Source organism: Rhinoraja longicauda, chromosome 3 (assembly GCF_053455715.1).
Source record: "Rhinoraja longicauda isolate Sanriku21f chromosome 3, sRhiLon1.1, whole genome shotgun sequence".
NCBI classification, from domain to species: domain Eukaryota; kingdom Metazoa; phylum Chordata; class Chondrichthyes; order Rajiformes; family Arhynchobatidae; genus Rhinoraja; species Rhinoraja longicauda.
In genome coordinates this window covers 92,559,925-92,579,584 of record NC_135955.1, presented here as the reverse complement: position 1 = coordinate 92,579,584, position 19,660 = coordinate 92,559,925, and the positions used below count along the sequence as shown (strand labels likewise).

The following is a 19,660-nucleotide window of genomic DNA, read 5'->3' as shown; positions in this document are numbered from 1 at the left end:
CCAACAAACCCTGGCATTGTAAAACTACGCATCGGCAATCTTGAAAGGTTTACAGAATCTAATTCCGTCTGTTGGACAAGATTTACGGCTCTTGCTTCACGGAAACGCTTCAACTAAATGTAATGCTAATCCAATTAAAGGCTTTCCAGCCTTCTTAAAAATGGGACATCTTCACTAGAGGAGACTCTGCAGAACATGATATGACAATAGACAATAGACAATAGGTGCAGGAGGAGGCCATTCGGCCCTTCGAGCCAGCACTGCCATTCAACATGATCATGGCTGATCATTCTCAATCAGTACCCCGTTCCTGCCTTCTCCCCATACCCCCTGACTCCGCTATCCTTAAGAGCTCTATCTAGCTCTCTCTTGAATGCATTCAGAGAATTGGCCTCCACTGCCTTCTGAGGCAGAGAATTCCACAGATTCACAACTCTCTGACTGAAAAAGTTTTTCCTCATCTCAGTTCTAAATGGCCTACCCCTTATTCTTAAACTGTGGCTCCTGTTTCTGGACTCCCCCAACATTGGGAACATGTTTCCTGCCTCTAACGTGTCCAACCCCTTATTAATCTTACACGTTTCGATAAGATCTCCTCTCATCCTAAATTCCAGTGTATACAAGCCTAGTCGCTCCAGTCTTTCAACATATGACAGTCCCACCTTTCCGGGAATTAACCTACGCTGCACACCCTCAATTTCCCTCCTTGGATAAATAATATGCATGTGCCTTATAATTTTGAAGCTTACAGAACATTATTCCATGGAGCGCAAGAGGATGAGGGGTGATCTTTATAGAAGTGTATAAAATCACGAGAGGAATAGATCGGGTAGACGCACAGAGTCTCTTACCCAGAGTAAGGGAACAGAGAACGAGAGGACATAGGTTCAAGGTGAGGGGGGAAAGATTTCATAGGAATCTGAGGGGTAACTTTTTTACACAGAGGGTGGTGGGTGTAGGGAACGGGCTGCCGGAGGAGGTAGTTGAGGCTGGGACTATCCCAATGTTTAAGTAACGTTTAGACAGGTACATGGAATTTAGAAGGATGAGAGGGGATCTTATAGAAACATGTAACATTTTTAAAGGATTAGACAAGCTAGATGCAGGAAAAATGTTCCCAATGTTGGGGGAGTCCAGAACCAGGGGTCACAGTTTAAGAATAAGGGGTAGGCCATTTAGGACGGAGATGAGGAAAAACTTTTTCAGACAGAGAATTGTGAATCTGTGGAATTCTCTGCCTCAGAAGGCAGTGGAGGCCAATTCTCTGGATGTATTTAAGAGAGAGTTAATGGCCTGTCCCACGTAGGCGATGTTAAGGTGACTGCCGGTGACTAGGCTGTGGCTGAACGTTGGCCGGGGTGTCGCGCGCGGGCGTGATCGTGAGGAGTCTTCAATGAATCGTAGCGGATCTCGGCGCGTCGCGGAAACATTTACCTGCTAGACATTTCTGTGCGGCAGCTGGCTTGTGGCCAGGTATGGCAGCTTATTGCGGGCGCTGTCTGTCGCACGCTGTCCCCAGGTTTGCTAGGTTGTCGCAGATGCGTTTAGAAGCACGTAATATTAAATTAAGAAAAGACATTTGAAGATACCAGAAGATAGTTTTGTTTAACCAGTTTATTTACCGTCCGGATATTTGACGGGTGGATTGGAGGCGACAGTTTGACGGTCAGGTAAGCGTGGGGATTTGGCGATGTTTCCGAAGACGGTGTAATCTCTTAGCCAGGCGCTAGTTTCACAAAGAAAGTGACTCGTGTCGACCTGACTCAGCATTGTCGTGGTCATTGTCGCGGTCATTGTCGTGGTCATTGTCGTGGTCATTGTCGTGGTCATTGTCGCGGTCATTGTCGTGGTCATTGTCGTGGTCATTGTCGTGGTCATTGTCGTGGTCATTGTCGTGGTCATTGTCGTGGTCATTGTCGTGGTCATTGTCGTGGTCATTGTCGTAGGGGAAAAGAAAATGTCGGCGATCTGCTACGACTTTGACGGTCGCCGGCAGTCGCCTTAAAAACCGCGTAACTGGGACAGGCCCTTAAAGCTACGCCCTTTAGTATTTACCATGTCCACCTCTGGGGAAAATGGTTCTGACTGTCCACCCTATCTATGCCTCTCATAATTTTATATTTATTTATTTAGAGATACAGCGCGGAAACAGGCCCTTCGGCCCACCGAGTCCGCGCCGCCCAGCGATCCCCGCACACTAACACTAACCTACACCCACTAGGGACATCTTTTACATTTTATACTCAGCCAATTAACCTACAATCCTGCACGTATTTGGAGTGTGGGAGGAAACCGAAGATTTCGAAGAAAACCCACGCAGGTCACGGGGAGAACGTACAAACTCCGTACAGATGGCGCCCGTAGTCAGGATCGAACCCGGGTCTCGGGCGCTGCATTCGCTGTAAGGTGGCAACTCTACCGCTGCGCCATCGTGCCGCCATATATACTTTGTCAGGGCGGATATGATATTTTTCCACTTGTAACCGTTCTTTTAAGACTAGTATTATTGAAGGGAAACGATTTGTAGGAGAATAAATAATTCCAGTAATTACAAATAGCAACTATCATTGACAGTTTTTACTTTTCACGGAATCAAGAACCAGAGGACATGGGTTTCGGGTGAGAGGGGAAAGATTTAGTTGGAACCTGACGGGCATCCTGAAGGCCAAACACAGTCAGGTGGGACTAGGGCGGCACGGTGGCGCAGCGGTAGAGTTGCTGCCTTACCGCGAATGCAGCGCCGGAGACCTGGGTTCCATCCCGATTACGGGCGCTGTCTGTACGGAGTTTGTACGTTCTCCCCGTGACCTGCGTGGGTTTTCTCCGAGATCTTCGGTTTCCTCCCACACTCCAAAGACGTGCAGGTTTGTAGGTTAATCGGCTTGGTGTAAATGTAAAACTTGTCCCTAGTGGGTGTAGGATAGTGTTAGTGTGCGGGGATCACTGGGCGGCGCGGACCCGGTGGGCCGAAGGGCCTGTTTCCGCGCTGTATCTCTAAACTAAACTAAACTAGACAGCACCCGTAGTCGGGATGGAACCCGGGTCTCTGGCGCTGCAAGCGTTGTAAGGCAGCAACTCTACCGCTGCGCCACCGCGACAATAATGTACCATCGAACCATATCTGGAGAGATCGTGCCACCTTCATCAGTCACTTTGAGTATCCCAGTCTGACAGGGACACACGCACAAATATATTGTACTATAAATAAAATATAACTAATACATAAATACCTCAAGATAATGAATGTTTACACCTGCATCAGCTGTTGGTTCTGAAACTGATTGAAAAGTTAATTAAATATTGACATAAAATTGATGTCATAAACGTTATTAATAATAAAATAGAAAGGCATGATAGTGTTGAGAAACAGCAGAGATTCATTTAATCAATGTGATATTAGCTCTTGCTGCACATCTTCATAAGTTCTAGAAGCAGAATTAGGCCACTCGGCCCATCAAGTCTACTCCGCCATTCAATCATGGCTGACCTATCTCTCCCTCTCAACCCCATTCTCCTGCCTTCTCCCCATAACCCCTGACACCCTGTTTGAACCTAATCAGTTCAATCAGATCGAGGCATAGAGTCTTATAGGGTGAATACACTGGAATTTAGAAGGATGAGAGGGGATCTTATCGAAACGTACAAGATTATTAAGGGGTTGGACACGTTAGAGGCAGGAAACATGTTCCCGATGTTGGGGGAGTCCAGAACCAGGGGCCACAGTTTAAGAATAAGGGGTAGGCCATTTAGAACGGAGATGAGGAAAAACTTTTTCAGTCAGAGAGTTGTGAATCTGTGGAATTCTCTGCCTCAGAAGGCAGTGGAGGCCAATTCTCTGAATGCATTCAAGAGAGAGTAGGATAGAGCTCTTAAGGATAGCAGAGTTAGGGGGTATGGGGAGAAGGCAGGAACGGGGTACTGATTGAGAATGATCAGCCATGATCACATTGAATGGCGGCGCTGGCTCGAAGGGCCGAATGGCCTCCTCCTGCACCTATTGTCGATTGTCTATTCGGCCCAACATGCCCATTCCTTCTTTCCCGAGATGCTGCCTGACCTGCTGGGTTACTCCAGCATTTTGTGTCTACCTCCCCTTACATGGGCTAAGACCTGACCAGCAAAGTCTTGTGTGGTTCCTTATGAATGTAAATCACACGTATATACTTTGACAATAGAGTTATAGTCATAGAGTGCCCAGCTTGCCCACACTGTCCAACATGCCCCATCTACACTCATCCCACCTGCCTGCGTTTGGCCCATATCCCTCCAAACCTGTCCTATCAGTTTAGAAGATTGAGGGGGATCTTATAGAAACTTACAATATTCTTAAGGGGTTGGACAGGCTAGATGCATGAAGATTGTTCCCGATGTTGGGGAAGTCCAGAACAAGGGGTCACAGTTTAAGGATAAGGGGGAAGTCTTCTAGGACCGAGATGAGAAAGTTTTTTTTCACACAGAGAGTGGTGAATCTGTGGAATTCTCTGCCACAGAAGGTAGTTGAGGCCACTTCATTGGCTATATTTAAGAGGGAGTTAGATGTGGCCCTTGTGGCTAAAGGGATCAGGGGGTATGGAGAGAAGGCAGGTACGGGATACTGAGTTGGATGATCAGCCATGATCATATTGAATGGCGGTGCAAGCTCGAAGGGCCGAATGGCCTACTCCTGCACCTATTTTCTATGTTTCTATGTTTTTTTCCATGTACCTGTCGAAATTTTTCTTAAACATTGCGATAGTCCCAGCCTCAACTACCTCCTCCGGCAGCTCGTTCCATACACCCACCACCCTCTGTGTGAAAAAGTTACCCCTCGGATTCCTATTAAATCTTTTCCCCTTCACCTTAAACCTATGTCCTATGGTTCTCGATTCCCTTAGTCTGGGCAAGTGACTGTGTTTTCCCAATCAATTCCCCTCGTGATCGTATACACATTTAGCCACACTGCCTCTCCGAAACACCTGCCAAAGTTTTCAGATTCCTTGAATGCTTGAAATAACTCTGACACTTAACATCTAATAGAAAAAATGTCATTAAAATATTTTCCATAATACAAAAAATAAAACACTCCAATAGAACAGGGCGGTCACAGTGGCGCAGCGGTAGAGTTGCCGCCTTACAGCGAATGCAGCGCCGGAGACCCGGGTTCCATCCCGACTACGGGCGCTGTCTGTGCGGAGTTTGTACGTTCTCCCCGTGACCTGCGTGGGTTTTCTCCAAGATCTTCGGTTTCCTCCCACACTCCAAAGACGTGCAGGTTTGTAGGTTAATTGACTGGGTAAATGTAAAAATTGTCCCTAGTGGGTGTAGGATAGTGTTAGTGTGCGGGGATCGCTGGGCGGCGCGGACCCGGTGGGCCGAAGGGCCTGTTTCCGCACTGTTTCTCTAAACTAGTTTATTGTCAAGTGTACCGAGGTACAGTGAAAAGTTTTTGTTGGTTTATACCAAATATAGACACAAAAAGCTGGAGTAACTCAGTGGGTCAGTCAACATCTCTGGAGAAAAGGAATGGGTGACGTTTCGGGTCGGAACCTTTCTTCTAACTATCGAGCCTATCTGTGCCTTTGATAATTTTATATAGAGGTACTTTTATCAGGACTCTATAGAAACGTATATAAAATTATAAAAGGACTGGACAAGCTCGATGCAGGAAAAATGTCCCCAATGTTGGGGGAGTCCAGAACCAGGGGCCACACAGTCTAAGAATAAAGGGGAGGCCATTTAAAACTGAGGACCCCATCACAGTGAGGGGGTGTTTGGAGTCACTGTGATGGACGTTTGTGTTGGGGTCATGTGTCTTGTGTTCTTTTTTGTGTGTGACCGTTATGTAGTTTCGTTCGGTACCTTGGTACCGAATGACAAATAAAGCTCTGTTGAACTGTTGAACTGTGAGAAGAAACTTTTTCACCCAGAGAGTTGTGACTTTGTGGAATTCTCTGCCACAGAAGGAGGTGGAGGCCAAATCACTGGATGAATTTAAGAGAGAGTTAGATAGAGCTCTAGGGGCTAGTGGAATCAAGGGATATGGGGAGAAGGCAGGCACGGGTTACTGATCGTGGATGATCAGCCATGATCACAATGAATGGCGGTGCTTGCTCGAAGGGCCAAATGGCCTCCTCCTGCACCTGTTTTCTATGTTTCTGTGTTTCTATGTTTCAATAAAACTCTCCGCTTTGTCTTGCAAAGTTCACAGCCTGGGAAATGAATGAATAATGGATGTAAAATTGGAGGTTGCTGTTCTTACAAAACAACAGAGGTTTTTTTGGCTGCATGAGTCAGATGTAAAGGTGTCTGCTCAAATTTTAGAATGCAGTGGTATTTACGCTGTTAATGATAGTAATTCACTTGTCTGCATAAAAAATCCACAGTTTAGTTTAAGTCTAAGTTTTGAGAAACAGCGCGAAAACAGGCCCTTCGGCCCACCGAGTCCGTGCCGACCAGCGATCCCCGCACACTAGCACTATCCTACACACACTAGGGATAATATACATTTACACCAAGCCAATTATTCTACAAACCTGCACGTCTTTGGAGTGTGGGAGGAAACCGGAGCACCTGGAGAAAACCCACGCAGGTGATGGGGAGAACGTACAAACTCCGTACAGACAGCACCCGTAGTCAGGATGGAACCCGGGTCTCCGGCGCTGTGAGGCAGCAACTCTACCGCTGCGCCACCGTGCCGCCCCAGTTGTCTTTGAAGAAGATTGAAGCAAAATGTGGGAAATTATTGTACACGGCAGCTAATTTCAATATCCATTCCTGCCTTCTCCCCATACCCCCTGACTCCGCTATCCATAAGAGCTTTATCCAGCTCTCTCTTGAATGCATTCAGAGAATTGGCCTCCACTGCCTTCTGAGGCAGAGAATTCCACAGATTCACAACTCTCTGACTGAAAAGGTTTTTCCTCATCTCAGTTCTAAATGGCCTACCCTTTATTCTTAAACTGTGGCCCCTTGTTCTGGACTCCCCCAACATTGGGAACATGTTTCCTGCCTCTAACGTGTCCAAAAAAGTAAACGTTAAGGCGAATTACCATTTACACCGCAGTGGAATGTCAAAAGAATTTCTGGCAGTCAAAAAGGCACGCAAGATTCTAAATAACAGAAAATTATTACCTGTGCGTTTCAAAGCTGCAGAAATGTCCTTGCTATTTCTGGCAGCATAGTTAATAAGGCGTTCTAATATAATCCTGCAGCTCCATCAGTAAGTTAAACATGAATGGGCAAATGATGGGCATTATATTGTAATTCAAGTTTTTTTAATCCTGAGCAAAAATTGAACCCTTTGCACATTCCTGACGAATGAACAAATTCCATCAACGGATTTTGCAGGAAATGCCTCTTTGCCTCATTGCAAAAGGATCAATAGATGGTTTGAAAGATACAGCAGGGAAACAGAAGAAGGACAAAGAAACCACAGATTCCTGCCGCCTCACAGCGCCGGAGACCCGGGTTCCATCCCGACTACGGGCGCTCTCTGCACGGTTTATACGTTCTCCCCGTGACCTGCGTGGGTTTTCTCCGGGTGCTCCGGTTTCCTCCCACACTCCAAAGACGTGCAGGTTTGTAGGTTAATTGACTTTGGGAAAATTGTAAATTGTCCCTGGTGTGTGTGGGATAGTGTTAGTGTGCGGGGATCGCTGGTCGGCGCGGACCCGGTGGGCCGAAGGGCCTGTTTCCGCGCTGTATCTCTAAAACAAAGTCCTCGCCAACCTTCGATCACCCGTTCACACTAGTTCCATCTCATCCCACTTTCTCATCCGCTCCCTAAACACTGGGGGCAATTTACAGAGACCGATTAATCTGCAAACCCACACGTCTTTGGAGTGTGGGAGGAAACCGGAGCACCCGGAGAAAACCCACGCGGGTCACGGGGAGACCGTACAAACTCCGTACAGACGGCGCCCGTAGTCGGGATGGAACCCGGATCTCTGAGGAGAAAGTGGGATAACGTAGAACCGGTGTGAACGGGTGATCGACGGTCAGCGTGGACTCGATGGGCCGAAGGGCCTGTTTCCATACTGCATCTCAAAATCAAAACTCTGCTTAAAATAGCATTGACTGCAGCAGACTTCATTCCTGGTGCTTTGTACTTGTTTACTGAAATCTAGGAAAAAACTGCAGATGCTGGTTAAAATCGAAGGTAGACAAAAAATGCTGGAGTAACTCAGCGGGTCAGGCAGCATCTCTGGAGAGAAAGAATGGGCGACGTTTCGGGTCAAAACCCTTCTTCAGACTGATGTCAGGGGAGGGGCAAGGGAACCTGTGTCCTCTGGTCCTCGATTCCCCTACTCTGGGCAAGAGACACCATGCATCTACCCGATCTATTCCTCTCATGATTTTGTACACCTCTATAAGATCTCCCCTCATCCTCCTGCGCTCCATGGAATAGAGACCCAGCCTACAAAACCTCTCCCTGTAGCTCACACCCTCTAGTCCTGGCAACATCCTCGTAAATCTTCTCTGAACCCTTTCAAGCTTCACAACATCTTTCCTGTAACATGGTGCCCAGAACTGAACACAATATTCTAAATGTGGTATACAATAGCTGACGATAAATACCTCTAGATAACGTGTTCTCTTCACAGTGCAGTCACAAATCACAGATTAGTGGCAATTGGTGTTTATCATTGATTGAATATAACCACTTTGTCTCAAAGCAAACCTGGTTTGTGACAAAATCATTGTTCATTGATATTTTCCAGACATTTAAGATGTCAAAAATAGCTCATGATGCCGTGGTTTTTGGAAACAGTACATGTGTACTGGCTCCGCTATAACGTTAAAAGCTAGATTTACTTCGCGAGGTGTTGCATTTTGAGAAGCTTCACATGGGCGTAGGGTTTGTCAACCGTCCCGTATTAGCCGGGACATCCACTATTTTGGGCTAAATTTGTTTGTCCCGTATGGGACCGCCCTTGTCCCGTATTAGGCCCGGGGGGGCGCTGTAGGCCCGGATGCTGTAGGCCCGGATGCTATAGGCCCGGACGCTGTAGGCCCGGACGCTGTAGGCCCGGACGCTGTAGGCCCGGATGCTGTAGGCCTGGATGCTGTAGGCCCGGATGCTGTAGGCCCGGATGCTGTAGGCCCGGATGCTGTAGGCCCGGATGGTGTAGGCCCGGACGCTGTAGGCCCGGACGGTGTAGGCCCGGACGCTGTAGGCCCGGACGCTGTAGGCCCGGACGGTGTAGGCCCGGATGCTGTAGGCCCGGATGCTGTAGGCCCGGACGCTGTAGGCCCGGACGCTGTAGGCCCAGACGCTGTAGGCCCCGGTGCTAATTTTTACATTTTTACCAAGCCAATTAACCTACAAACCTGCACGTCTTTGGAGTGTGGGAGGAAACCGAAGATCTCGGAGAAAACCCACACAGGTCATGGGAGAACGTACAAACTCCGTACAGACGGCACCCGTAGTCGGGATGGAACCCGGGTCTCCGGCGCTGCATTCGCTGTAAAGCGGCAACTCCACCGCCTCGCCACCGTGACCGCCCACCGTGACTTTGGATCTGAGAGATCCAAGAATTTAGGCTCAGACTTGACACATTCTGCATTGGCAAACTTAGTAATCGTTTAATTTATTGTTTCAAATGATATCACTCTGGATATTGTTAGCAATGTTCACTGTATCATAATTATATAAGACCAAGTTATGAAGAAAGCAATATCAACGACAAGATTAACATCCGATCAACATCGCAACCAAATTAATAGTCAATTCATAAGTCTGTAAATTCATTTTATCGGATCAAAATTAGGCCATTCGGCCCATCAAGTCTACACTGCCATTCAAGCATGGCTGATCTATCTCTCCCTCCTAACCCCATTCTCCTGCCTTCTCCCCTGACACCCGCACTAATCAAGAATCTATCTATCTCTGCCTTAAAAATATCCACTGACTTGACCTCCACAGCCGTCTGTGGTAATGAATTAATTCATCGAAACGCACAATGAACGAAGTATAGTGCAAAGTGTAAGTACAATGCCACCCCCATCTCCCCCCCTCCACAAAACCTGCAACCACAATTTAATTTATTCTTGAATGAAAATGAAAGATAAACTCACAGGTGTTGCCTGGCACTGATCCCAGGTGTTATCGAGCGATTATTGATTGGAGTTTCTGTGGGGAGAAAGTCACAGTGATGAAATGAACAGCAACTGAACAGCAACTTTACAATTTCGTTTTCAGTTTTTAGATTTAGAGATACAGCGCGGAAACAGGCCCTTCGGCCCACCGGGTCCGCGCCGACCAGCGATCCCCGCACACTAACACTATCCTACACACACTAGGGACAATTTTTACATTTACACCAAGCCAATTAACCTACAAACCTGCACGTCTTTGGAGAGTGGGAGGAAACCGAAGATATGGGAGAAAACCCACGCAGGTCACGGGGAGAACGTACAAACTCCGTACAGACGGCGCCCGTAGTCGGGATGGAACCCGGGTCTCCGGCGCTGCATTCGCTGTAAGGCGGCAACTCTACCGCTGCACCACCGTGACCGTCCAGTCCCTGCCTCAACTAGCTCCTCCGGCAGCTCATTTCAGTCAGAGAGTTGTGAATCTGTGAAATTCTCTTCCTCAGAAGGCAGTGGAGGCCAATTCTCTGAATGCATTCAAGAGAGAGCTAGATAGAGCTCTTAGGGATAGTGGAGTCAGGGGGTATGGGGAGAAGGCAGGAACGGGGTACTGATTGAGAATGATCAGCCATGATCACATTGAATGGCAGTGCTTGCTCAAAGGGCCGAATGGCCTCCTCCTGCACCTATTGTCTATTGTCTATTGTCATACACCCACCACCCTTTGTGTGAAAAGGTTACTCCTCAGGTTTCAATCAAATCTTTCCTCCCCTCACCTTAAACCTACGTATGTCCTCTGGTTTTCGTGTCCCCTACTCTGGGTAAAAGGGTTGGCATTGACAGCTTGCATCGATGTGTCTGTTTCTGTGCTGAATGACTGCAACTCGAGACATGAGTGATGTTGAAGCAAGTGGCCAGTATACCGAACACATTCTCAGTGAAAAACGTGTACCTCAGGTTCCTGTTAAATCTTGCCCCTCTCACCTTAAACCTGTGTCCTCTGGTTTTCGATTCCCCTACTCTGGGCAAGAGACTTCACCCTATCTATTCAATAGACAATAGATAATAGACAATAGGTGCAGGAGTAGGCCATTTGGCCCTTCGAGCCAGCACCACCATTCCTTGTGATCATGGCTGATCATTCTCAATCAGTACCCCGTTCCTGCCTTCTCCCCATACCCCCCGACTCCGCTATCCTTAAGAGCTCTATCTAGCTCTCTCTACTGAGAATTGGCATTCAGAGAATTGGCCTCCACTGCCTTCTGAGGCAGAGAATTCCACTCTGAGGCAGTGAATTCCACAAGATCACCCCTCATCCTCCTGCACTCCAAGGAATAGAGCCCCAGCCTACTCAACCTCTCCCAGTAGCTCAGGCCCTTCGACAACTGTGACATAATGTTCCAACTTCTAAACTCAATTCTCAGACTGATAAAGACCAACACGCTAAAGTTAAGCTGGAAAGTGTGCAAAGACGATTTACCATGATTCATGTTGCACCCATTTTCCATGTTTCTACGACTATCACAATGTTTAAAAGACACTTGGACAGGTAAATGGATAGGACAGGTATAGGGAGATATGGACAAAACGCGGGCAAATGGGTCTAGTGTAGATGGGGCGCGTTGGTCGGTGTGGGCAAGTTGGACTGTGTTGTATCACTCTGACTCTATGACTCAATGAAGCCTCTCACTGTCAACCAATGGCCCTCTGGTGATTGATTTTCCCTTCCTGGGCAAGAGATTTAGTTTAGTATTAGTTTAGAGATACAGCGCGGAAACAGGTCCTTCGGCCCACCGGGTCCGCGCCGACCAGCGATCCCCGCACACTAACACTATCCAGTTGAATGGTGGTGCTGGCTTGAAGGGCCGAATGGCCTACTCCTGCACCTATTGTCTATTGTCTATCCCACACACACTGGGGAAAATTTACAATTATACCAAGCCAACTAACCAAGAAACCTGTACGCCTTTGGAGTGTGGGAGGAAACCGGAGCGCCCGGAGAAAACCCACGCAGGTCACAGGGAGAACGTACAAACTCCGTAGAGACGGCACCAGTAGACAGGATGGAACCCGGGTCTCTGGCGCTGTGAGGCAACAACTCTACCGCTGCGCCACCTCGTGTCCAAGGTTCTGACTGTTGAGCTATTCCTCTCATCATTTTATATACTTCGATAGTTGCCATCCACTACGTTGATATGAGGGTGAGAAGTTTAGGGGGAGAAGGCAAGAGAATGGGGTTGAGAGGGAAAGATAGATCAGCCATGATTGAACGGCAGAGTAGACTCGATGGGCCGAATGGCCAAATTCTGCAGCCGTGTCTTCTAATAATTAAAATATTGAAAGACCATGGCTGAGTTGGTGCTTACACATTCTGCACCAAACGAGGGGAGCTGAAGCTGGCTGGACAATAGACAATAGACAATAGACAATAGACAATAGACAATAGACAATAGACAATAGACAATAGACAATAGACAATAGGTGCAGGAGGGGGCCATTCGGACCTTCGAGCCAGCACCGCCATTCAATGTGATCACGGCTGATCATCCACAATCAGTACCCCGTTCCTGCCTTCTCCCCATAACCCCTGACTCCGCTATCCTTAAGAGCTCTATCTAGCTCTCACTTGAATGCATTCAGAGAATTGGCCTCCACTGCCTTCTGAGGCAGAGAATTCCACAGATTCACAACTCTCTGAATGAAAAAGTTTTTCCTCATCTCCGATCTAAATGGCCTGCCCCTTATTCTTAAACTGTGGACATTTTTGCTTTGACCATCCTCAGTGATGTACGGAAAATCTCTGTTCAAAGCCTATACATCAAAGACAAAATGGGTGAAAAATGGGGAGAGCAAAACGTCTTTTGAAGCCTTCATGGTTTGACCCAGTTATTTGCACATTGCAGCTTAAAGCTTTTGTTTTAATAGTTTGGCATGTCGCTTCTGATATGTTGTGCATATTTTTAAACCGTTTACCATTTCTACAAAGAAACCTTCAACGCAGCTACAAGCCTCACTTCCTCTGATGATTAAGGACATCAGTTATGTTGACGAATAGTCTCTTGAACTTCTACAGGTGTACAGCTGAGAGCACATTGACAATAGACAATAGACAATAGACAATAGGTGCAGGAGGAGGCCATTCGGCCCTTAAATCCAGCACCGCCATTCAATGTGATCATGGCTGATCATTCTCAATCAGTACCCCGTTCCTGCCTTCTCCCCATACCCCCTGACTCCGCTATCCTTAAGAGCTCTATCTATCTCTCTCTTTAATGCATTCAGAGAATTGGCCTCCACTGCCTTCTGAGGCAGAGAATTCCACAGATTCACAACTCTCTGACTGAAAAAGTTTTTCCTCATCTCAGTTCTAAATGGCCTACCCCTTATTCTTAAACTGTGGCCCCTGGTTCTGGACTCCCCCAACATTGGGAACATGTTTCCTGCCTCTAATGTGTCCAACCCTTTAATAATCTTATACGTTTCGATAAGATCTCCTCTCATCCTTCTAAATTCCAGTGTATACAAATCTAGTCGCTCCAGTCTTTCACCATACGACAGTCCCGCCATTCCAGGAATTAACCTAGTAAACCTACGCTGGATAGGATAGTGTGAAAAAGTTCCTTCTCACCTATGTTTAAATGGCCTCCCCTTTATTCTTAGACTGTGTGGCCCCAGGTTCTGGACTCGCCCAACATTGGGAACATTTTTTCCTGCATTTAGCTTGTCCAGTCCTTTTATAATTTTATACGTCTCTAAAAGATCCCCTCTCATCGAATGGCCTAATTCTGCTCCTGTAACTTGTGAATGTGAATCCATCACAATTTTTAAATAAATTTCCAGAAATTTTAACATAGTTACTTGAGTTTTAATTCGCTGGTAGCCACGGTGAGATATAAACTCACATACCTGCGTGAACGATCCAGAATATTGACTGCAAAACCAGTAATGTAATGACTAGACAATGGGAGTTATGCATTCTCAGGTTGCAGGAAAGATTGTTAAAACTCGTGTTGTCTAATGCAGAATGGGGCGGCATGTTAGAGTTGCTGCCTCACAGCGCCAGAGACCCGGGTACCATCCTGACTACGGGTGCTGTCTGTACAGAGTTTGCACGTTCTCCCCGTGACCTGCGTGGGTTTTCTCCGGGTGCTCCGGTTTCCTCCCACATTCCAAAGATGTACAGGTTTGTAGGTTAATTGGCTTCGGTAAAGATTGTAAATTGTTCCTAGTGTGTGTAGGATAGTATTAGTGCACAGGGTGATCGCTGGTCGGCGTGGACTCGGTGGCCAAAGGGCCTCTTTCAACTAGGGTTGCCAACTGTCCCGTATTAGCCGGGTGATCCCATAGTTTGGGCTAAATTGGTTTGGCTTGTATGGGACCGCCCTTGTCCCGTATTAGGCCAGGCGAGCGTTGTAGGCCCGGACGCTATAGTCCCGGACGCTGTATGACTGGACGCTGTAGGCCCGGACACTGCAGGTCATGACAGTGTAGGTCCGGACAGTGTAGCTCCGGACAGTGTAGGCCCGGACACTGTAGGCCCGAGGCCTGGGCGCGGCCTAACGGCGGTTGCTTAGCAACCCGCCTCCCGGCCTGGGCGGCCGCCATTAGTGGAGCGGGAGCACATGGCCACTGGCTGGATGAGGTCACGTGGGGCGCGGGGCGGTGACATCACCCTTTGTCCCATATTTGGGAGTGAGATAGTTGGCACCCCTGCTTTCCACGCTGTATCTCTAAACGAAACGAAACTAAATGAACAGAAGCCTTGCACACTTTGCTAATGGAAGAGGCAAGTCCTGATGCAAAGAGAGGCTGACAGTTCAGAATTAAACTGATCAGACAGCACTTGCTCTTTGCTTCTACATTGTCCTTGTGTTTCAAGGACTCTGACTTTTGCCTATATAATTTATTAGCAAATAATAATCTAATTAAATCTTCCAAAGTAAAATATTCAGGCAATTTTAATTTTTAATCTGGAATCATACCAGCATTTTAATGTCAAATGGGTGCAAAATATTAACTCCTCGAAGGTCATTCACTGTTAGTGTTGCCAACTATCTCACTCCCAAATACGGGACAAGATGACGTCACCGCCCCGCGCCCCACGTGACCTCACCCAGCCATCGGCCACGTGCTCCCGCTTCACCAACGGCGGCCGCCTGGGCCGGGAGGCAGGTTGCTACACAACCTCCGTTAGGCGGTGCCCGGGCCTCCGAGCCTAGACTGTCTGTACTTACACTGTCCCGACCACTGGAAGGTAGGCACAGAGTTTAACCAGCATCTGCAGTTATTTTCCGGCCTACACTGCCCAGGCCTACAGTGTCTGGGCCTACTGTGTCCGGGCCTATAGCGTCCGGGCCTACAGCTTCCGGTCCTACAGCGTCCGGGCCTACAGCGTCCGGGCCTACACTGTCCGGGCCTACAGTGTCCGGGCCTACACTGTCCGGGCCTACAGCGTCCGGGCCTACAGCGTCTGGGCCTACAGCATCCGGGCCTACAGTGTCCGGGCCTACACTGTCTGGGCCTACACTGTCCGGGCCTACACTGCCTGGGCCTACAGTGTCCGGGCCTACACTGTCCGGGCCTACACTGCCTGGACCTACAGCACCCCTGGGCCTAATACGGGGCAAGGGTGGTCCCGTACGGGACAATCCAATTTAGCCCAAAATACGGGATGTCCCGGCTAATACGGGACAGTTGGCAACCCTATTCACTGATGATAAAACTGACTTGAGACAGAAAGCATGACAGGAGGTGAAAAATTGTCAGGTTAGAAGACCTTTTAATTTACAAGACTTGCTCTGTCAGTATTTTTGCACTTCAATTGTATTTGCACCATCATTGCACTGTCAGCATTTTTGCACTATATTTGTACCGCCGATATTTTTCCACTTCACGTATTTTTGGATGGTGAGTATTTTTGCATGACCAGTATTTGTGCACCACCAGTATTTTTGCACTGTGAGTATTTTTGCACGACCAGTATTTTTTTTACTGTGAGTATTTTTGCACTACCAGTACTTTTGGACGGTGAGTATTTTTGCACGACCAGTATTTTTGCATGACCAGTATTTTTTTGACTGTGAGTATTTTTGCAGTACCAGTATATTTGCACGACCAGTATTTTTTTACTGTATTTTTGCACAACCAATCGTTTTTGACTGAGTATTTTTGCCCTACCAGTACTTTTGGACGGTGAGCATTTTTGCACGACCAGTATTTATGCACGACCGGTATTTTTTGACTGTGAGTATTTTTGCACTGTGAGTATTTTTGCAAAGTGAGTATTTTTGCACAACCAATATTTTTTGACAGAGTATTTTTGCACAGTGATTATTTTTTTATGACCAGTATTTTTTGACTGTGAGTATTTTTGCTTGTTTAGTATTTTTTGACTGTGAGTATTTTTGCATGGTGAGTATTTTTTGAATGTGAGTATTTTTGCATGGTGAGTATTTTTTGACCGTAAGTATTTTTGCATGGTGAGTATTTTTGCACTGTGAATATTTTTCACGAACAGTATTTTTCCATTGCCCGAATTTGTGCACTGAATATTTTTGCACTGGACTTAGATTAGTGACCCGAGCATGGAAACAGGCCCTGAGTGTGAATACAGCACATCAAGATGCCCACTGTCAAAGGGTCTCGCCCCGAAACACCACCAATCCTTTCCATCCAGAGATGCTGCCTCATCCGCTGAGTTACTCCAGCGTTTTGTGTCTGTCTTTGGTGTAAACCAGCATCTCCAGTTCTTTTTTCTCCATTGAGTCATGACGGAATCATTTTCGTTGACTGACCCTTGCAGCGTTAATAAATCTACCTTAGACTGGGTGTCACGGTGGCGCAGCGGTAGAGTTGCTGCCTCACAGAGCCGGAGACCCGGGTTCCATCCCGACTACGGGCGCTGCCTGTACGGAGTTTGCACGTTCTCCCCGTGACCTACGTGGGTTTTCTCCGGGTGCTCCGGTTTCCTCCCACACTCCAAAGACGTGCAGGTTTGTAGGTTAATTGGCTTCGGCTAAAATTATAAATGTTCCCTCGTGGGTCGGATAGTGCGAATGTTCGGGCGATCGCTGGTCGGCGTTGAAGGGCCTGTTTCCGCCATGTATCTCTAAAGTCTAAAGATGCTGCCTGACCCGCTGAGTGACTCCAGCACTTTGTGCCTGTCTTTGGTATCGACCAGCATCTACAGTTCCTTGTTTCATAAATTCATACTGTAAGTTTTCCAGAGCAGAATTAGGCCATTCAGCCCATCAAGTCTACTCCACCATTCAATCACGGCCTCTCAACCCCATTCTCCTGCCTTCTCCCCGTAAGACCCCTGACACCCGCACTAATCGAGAAAGTCTCTGCATTGTGTCAGCACAGAATCACTTTCTGTTGGTTGACCCCTACAGTGCTAATACATCTCCTCAGAAGCATGGAAAGTGCAAACTGTAATAATGAACAAGCTGCTGGGAGTCTCGAGTGCATCTGCACCGTTTGCCAGTGTTAATTGTTTTGGGAAGGAGCATTCCTTGTGTACGTGGCCAGGACTACCACTAACCCAGTAAAAACACAGCCGCACTGGAACAACAACACACCCTCCGGTAATCAAACCCAGGGTAAGATTCACTGAGGGACCACTGCCCTGAAATGCTGTCACTTGCTATTTTAACAAAGCGACCAAGCTTTAGTTTAGTTAAGTTTAGAGATACAGCGCAGAAACAGGCCCTTCGGCCCACCGAGTCCGCACCGCCCAGCGATCCCCGCACACTAACACTATCCTACACACACTAGGGACAATTTGCACTTACACCAAGCCAATTAACCTACAAACCTGCACGTCTTTGGAGAGTGGGAGGAAAGGGAGAATCTCAAGAGAAAACCCACGCAGGTCACGGGGAGAACGTACAAAATCTGTACAGACGGCGCACGTAGTCGGGATGGAACCATGGTCTCCGGCGCTGTGAGGCGGCATCTCTACCGCTGCGCCACCGTGACGCCCATGATATATGCAGCTACTTGCTCATAACATGAGGCGTATAACAGAAATGGAGCGCGGCACTTCCCACAGATTTTTATCCCTGTACTCCCATTCCCCCACTCTCCTGCCCATATCCCTCCCTCCGGCTAAACCTCACCTATCCATGTTCTCCACAGATGCTGCCTGACCCGCTGAGTTACTCCAGCACTCTGTGTCTCGTTTCTTTTAAAGCTGGCCAAGATTGATTGATCTTTTTAAAGAAATAAATAACATTAAATGCTAGCAGTCAACATGATGCTCCAGTGAAGAACATTTCTCAGAAGACATCTAAATACCCACAGTGCAGCAACTTGAAAAATATCTGCCTTGGGATTTGTCGTAAAAACATAGGGAATTATAAAAGGACTGGACAAGCTAGATGCAGGAAAAATGTTCTCAATGTTGGGGGAGTCCAGAACCAGGGGCCACACAGTCTAAGAATAAAGGGGAGGCCATTTAAAACTGAGGCGAGAAGAAACCTTTTTCACCCAGAGAGTTGTGAATTTGTGGAGTTCTCTGCCACAGAGGGCAGTGGAGGCCAATTCACTGGATGAATTTAAAAGAGAGTTAGATAGAGCTCTAGGGGCTAGTGGAATCAAGGGATATGGGGAGAAGGCAGGCACGGGTTACTGATTGTGGATGATCAGCCACGATCTCAATGAATGGTGGTGCTGGCTCGAAGGGCCGAATGGCCTCCTCCTGCACCTATTTTCCATTTTCTGTCATTCTAAGAAATTGCACCATCTTTGCTTTGAATAGCAGCATATATTCCATTAAATATCCTACCTGACAAATATTGTCAATATATTGACTAATGCAAGAACTGAAACATCTGTCCACATTTATCTTCTTTGTTCATTTCTAAGCTCACTATTTATTCTGCTGACTTAGTTTAGTTTAGTGATACAGTGGGGAAACAGGCCCTTCGGCCCACCGAGTCCGCGCCGACCAGCGATCCCCGCACACGAGGGTTGCCAACTTCCTCACTCCCAAATAAGGGACATGGTGACGTCACTGCCCCGCGCCCCACGTGACCTCACCCAGCCAGCGGCCACGTGCTCCCGCTCCACCAATGGCGGCCGCCCGTGCTACGCAACCTCCGTCAGGCGGCGTCCGGGCCTACACTGTCCAGCCCTACAGTGTCCGGCCCTACAGTGTCCCGGTCCACAGCATCCGGGCCTACAGCATCCGGGCCTACAGCGTTCGGGCCTACAGCGTCCGGGCCTACAGTCTCCGAGCCTACAGTGTCCGAGCCTACAGTGTCCGGGCCTACAGTGTCCGGGCCTACATTGTCCGGGCCTACACTGTCCGGGCCTACACTGTCTGGGCCTACACTGTCCGGGCCTACAGTGTCCCGGTCTACAGTGTCCGGGCCTACAGTGTCGGGGCCTACAGTGTCCAGGCCTACAGTGACCGGGCCTACAGTGACCGGGTCTACAGTGTCCGGGCCTACAGTGTCAGGGCCTACAGTGTCCAGGCCTACAGTGTCCAGGCCTACAGTGACCGGGCCTACAGTGACCGGGTCTACAGTGTCAGGGCCTACAGTGTCCTGGCTTACATCGCCCCCCCCCCGGGCCTAATATGGGA

The 19,660-nt window shown here is 48.0% G+C and overlaps 1 protein-coding gene across 1 annotated transcript in view; it reads right to left on the bottom strand.

Annotated features, from left to right (window-relative positions):
• The window catches only part of LOC144592184 (teneurin-3-like), a 2,027,615-nt gene that overhangs the window by 1,493,756 nt on the left and 514,199 nt on the right, over positions 1-19,660 (bottom strand). Inside the window, exon 3 of the mRNA XM_078396656.1 lies at positions 10,057-10,111. The gene's annotated coding sequence lies outside the window, so the exon portion shown is untranslated. The remainder of the gene's footprint in view (positions 1-10,056; positions 10,112-19,660) is intronic.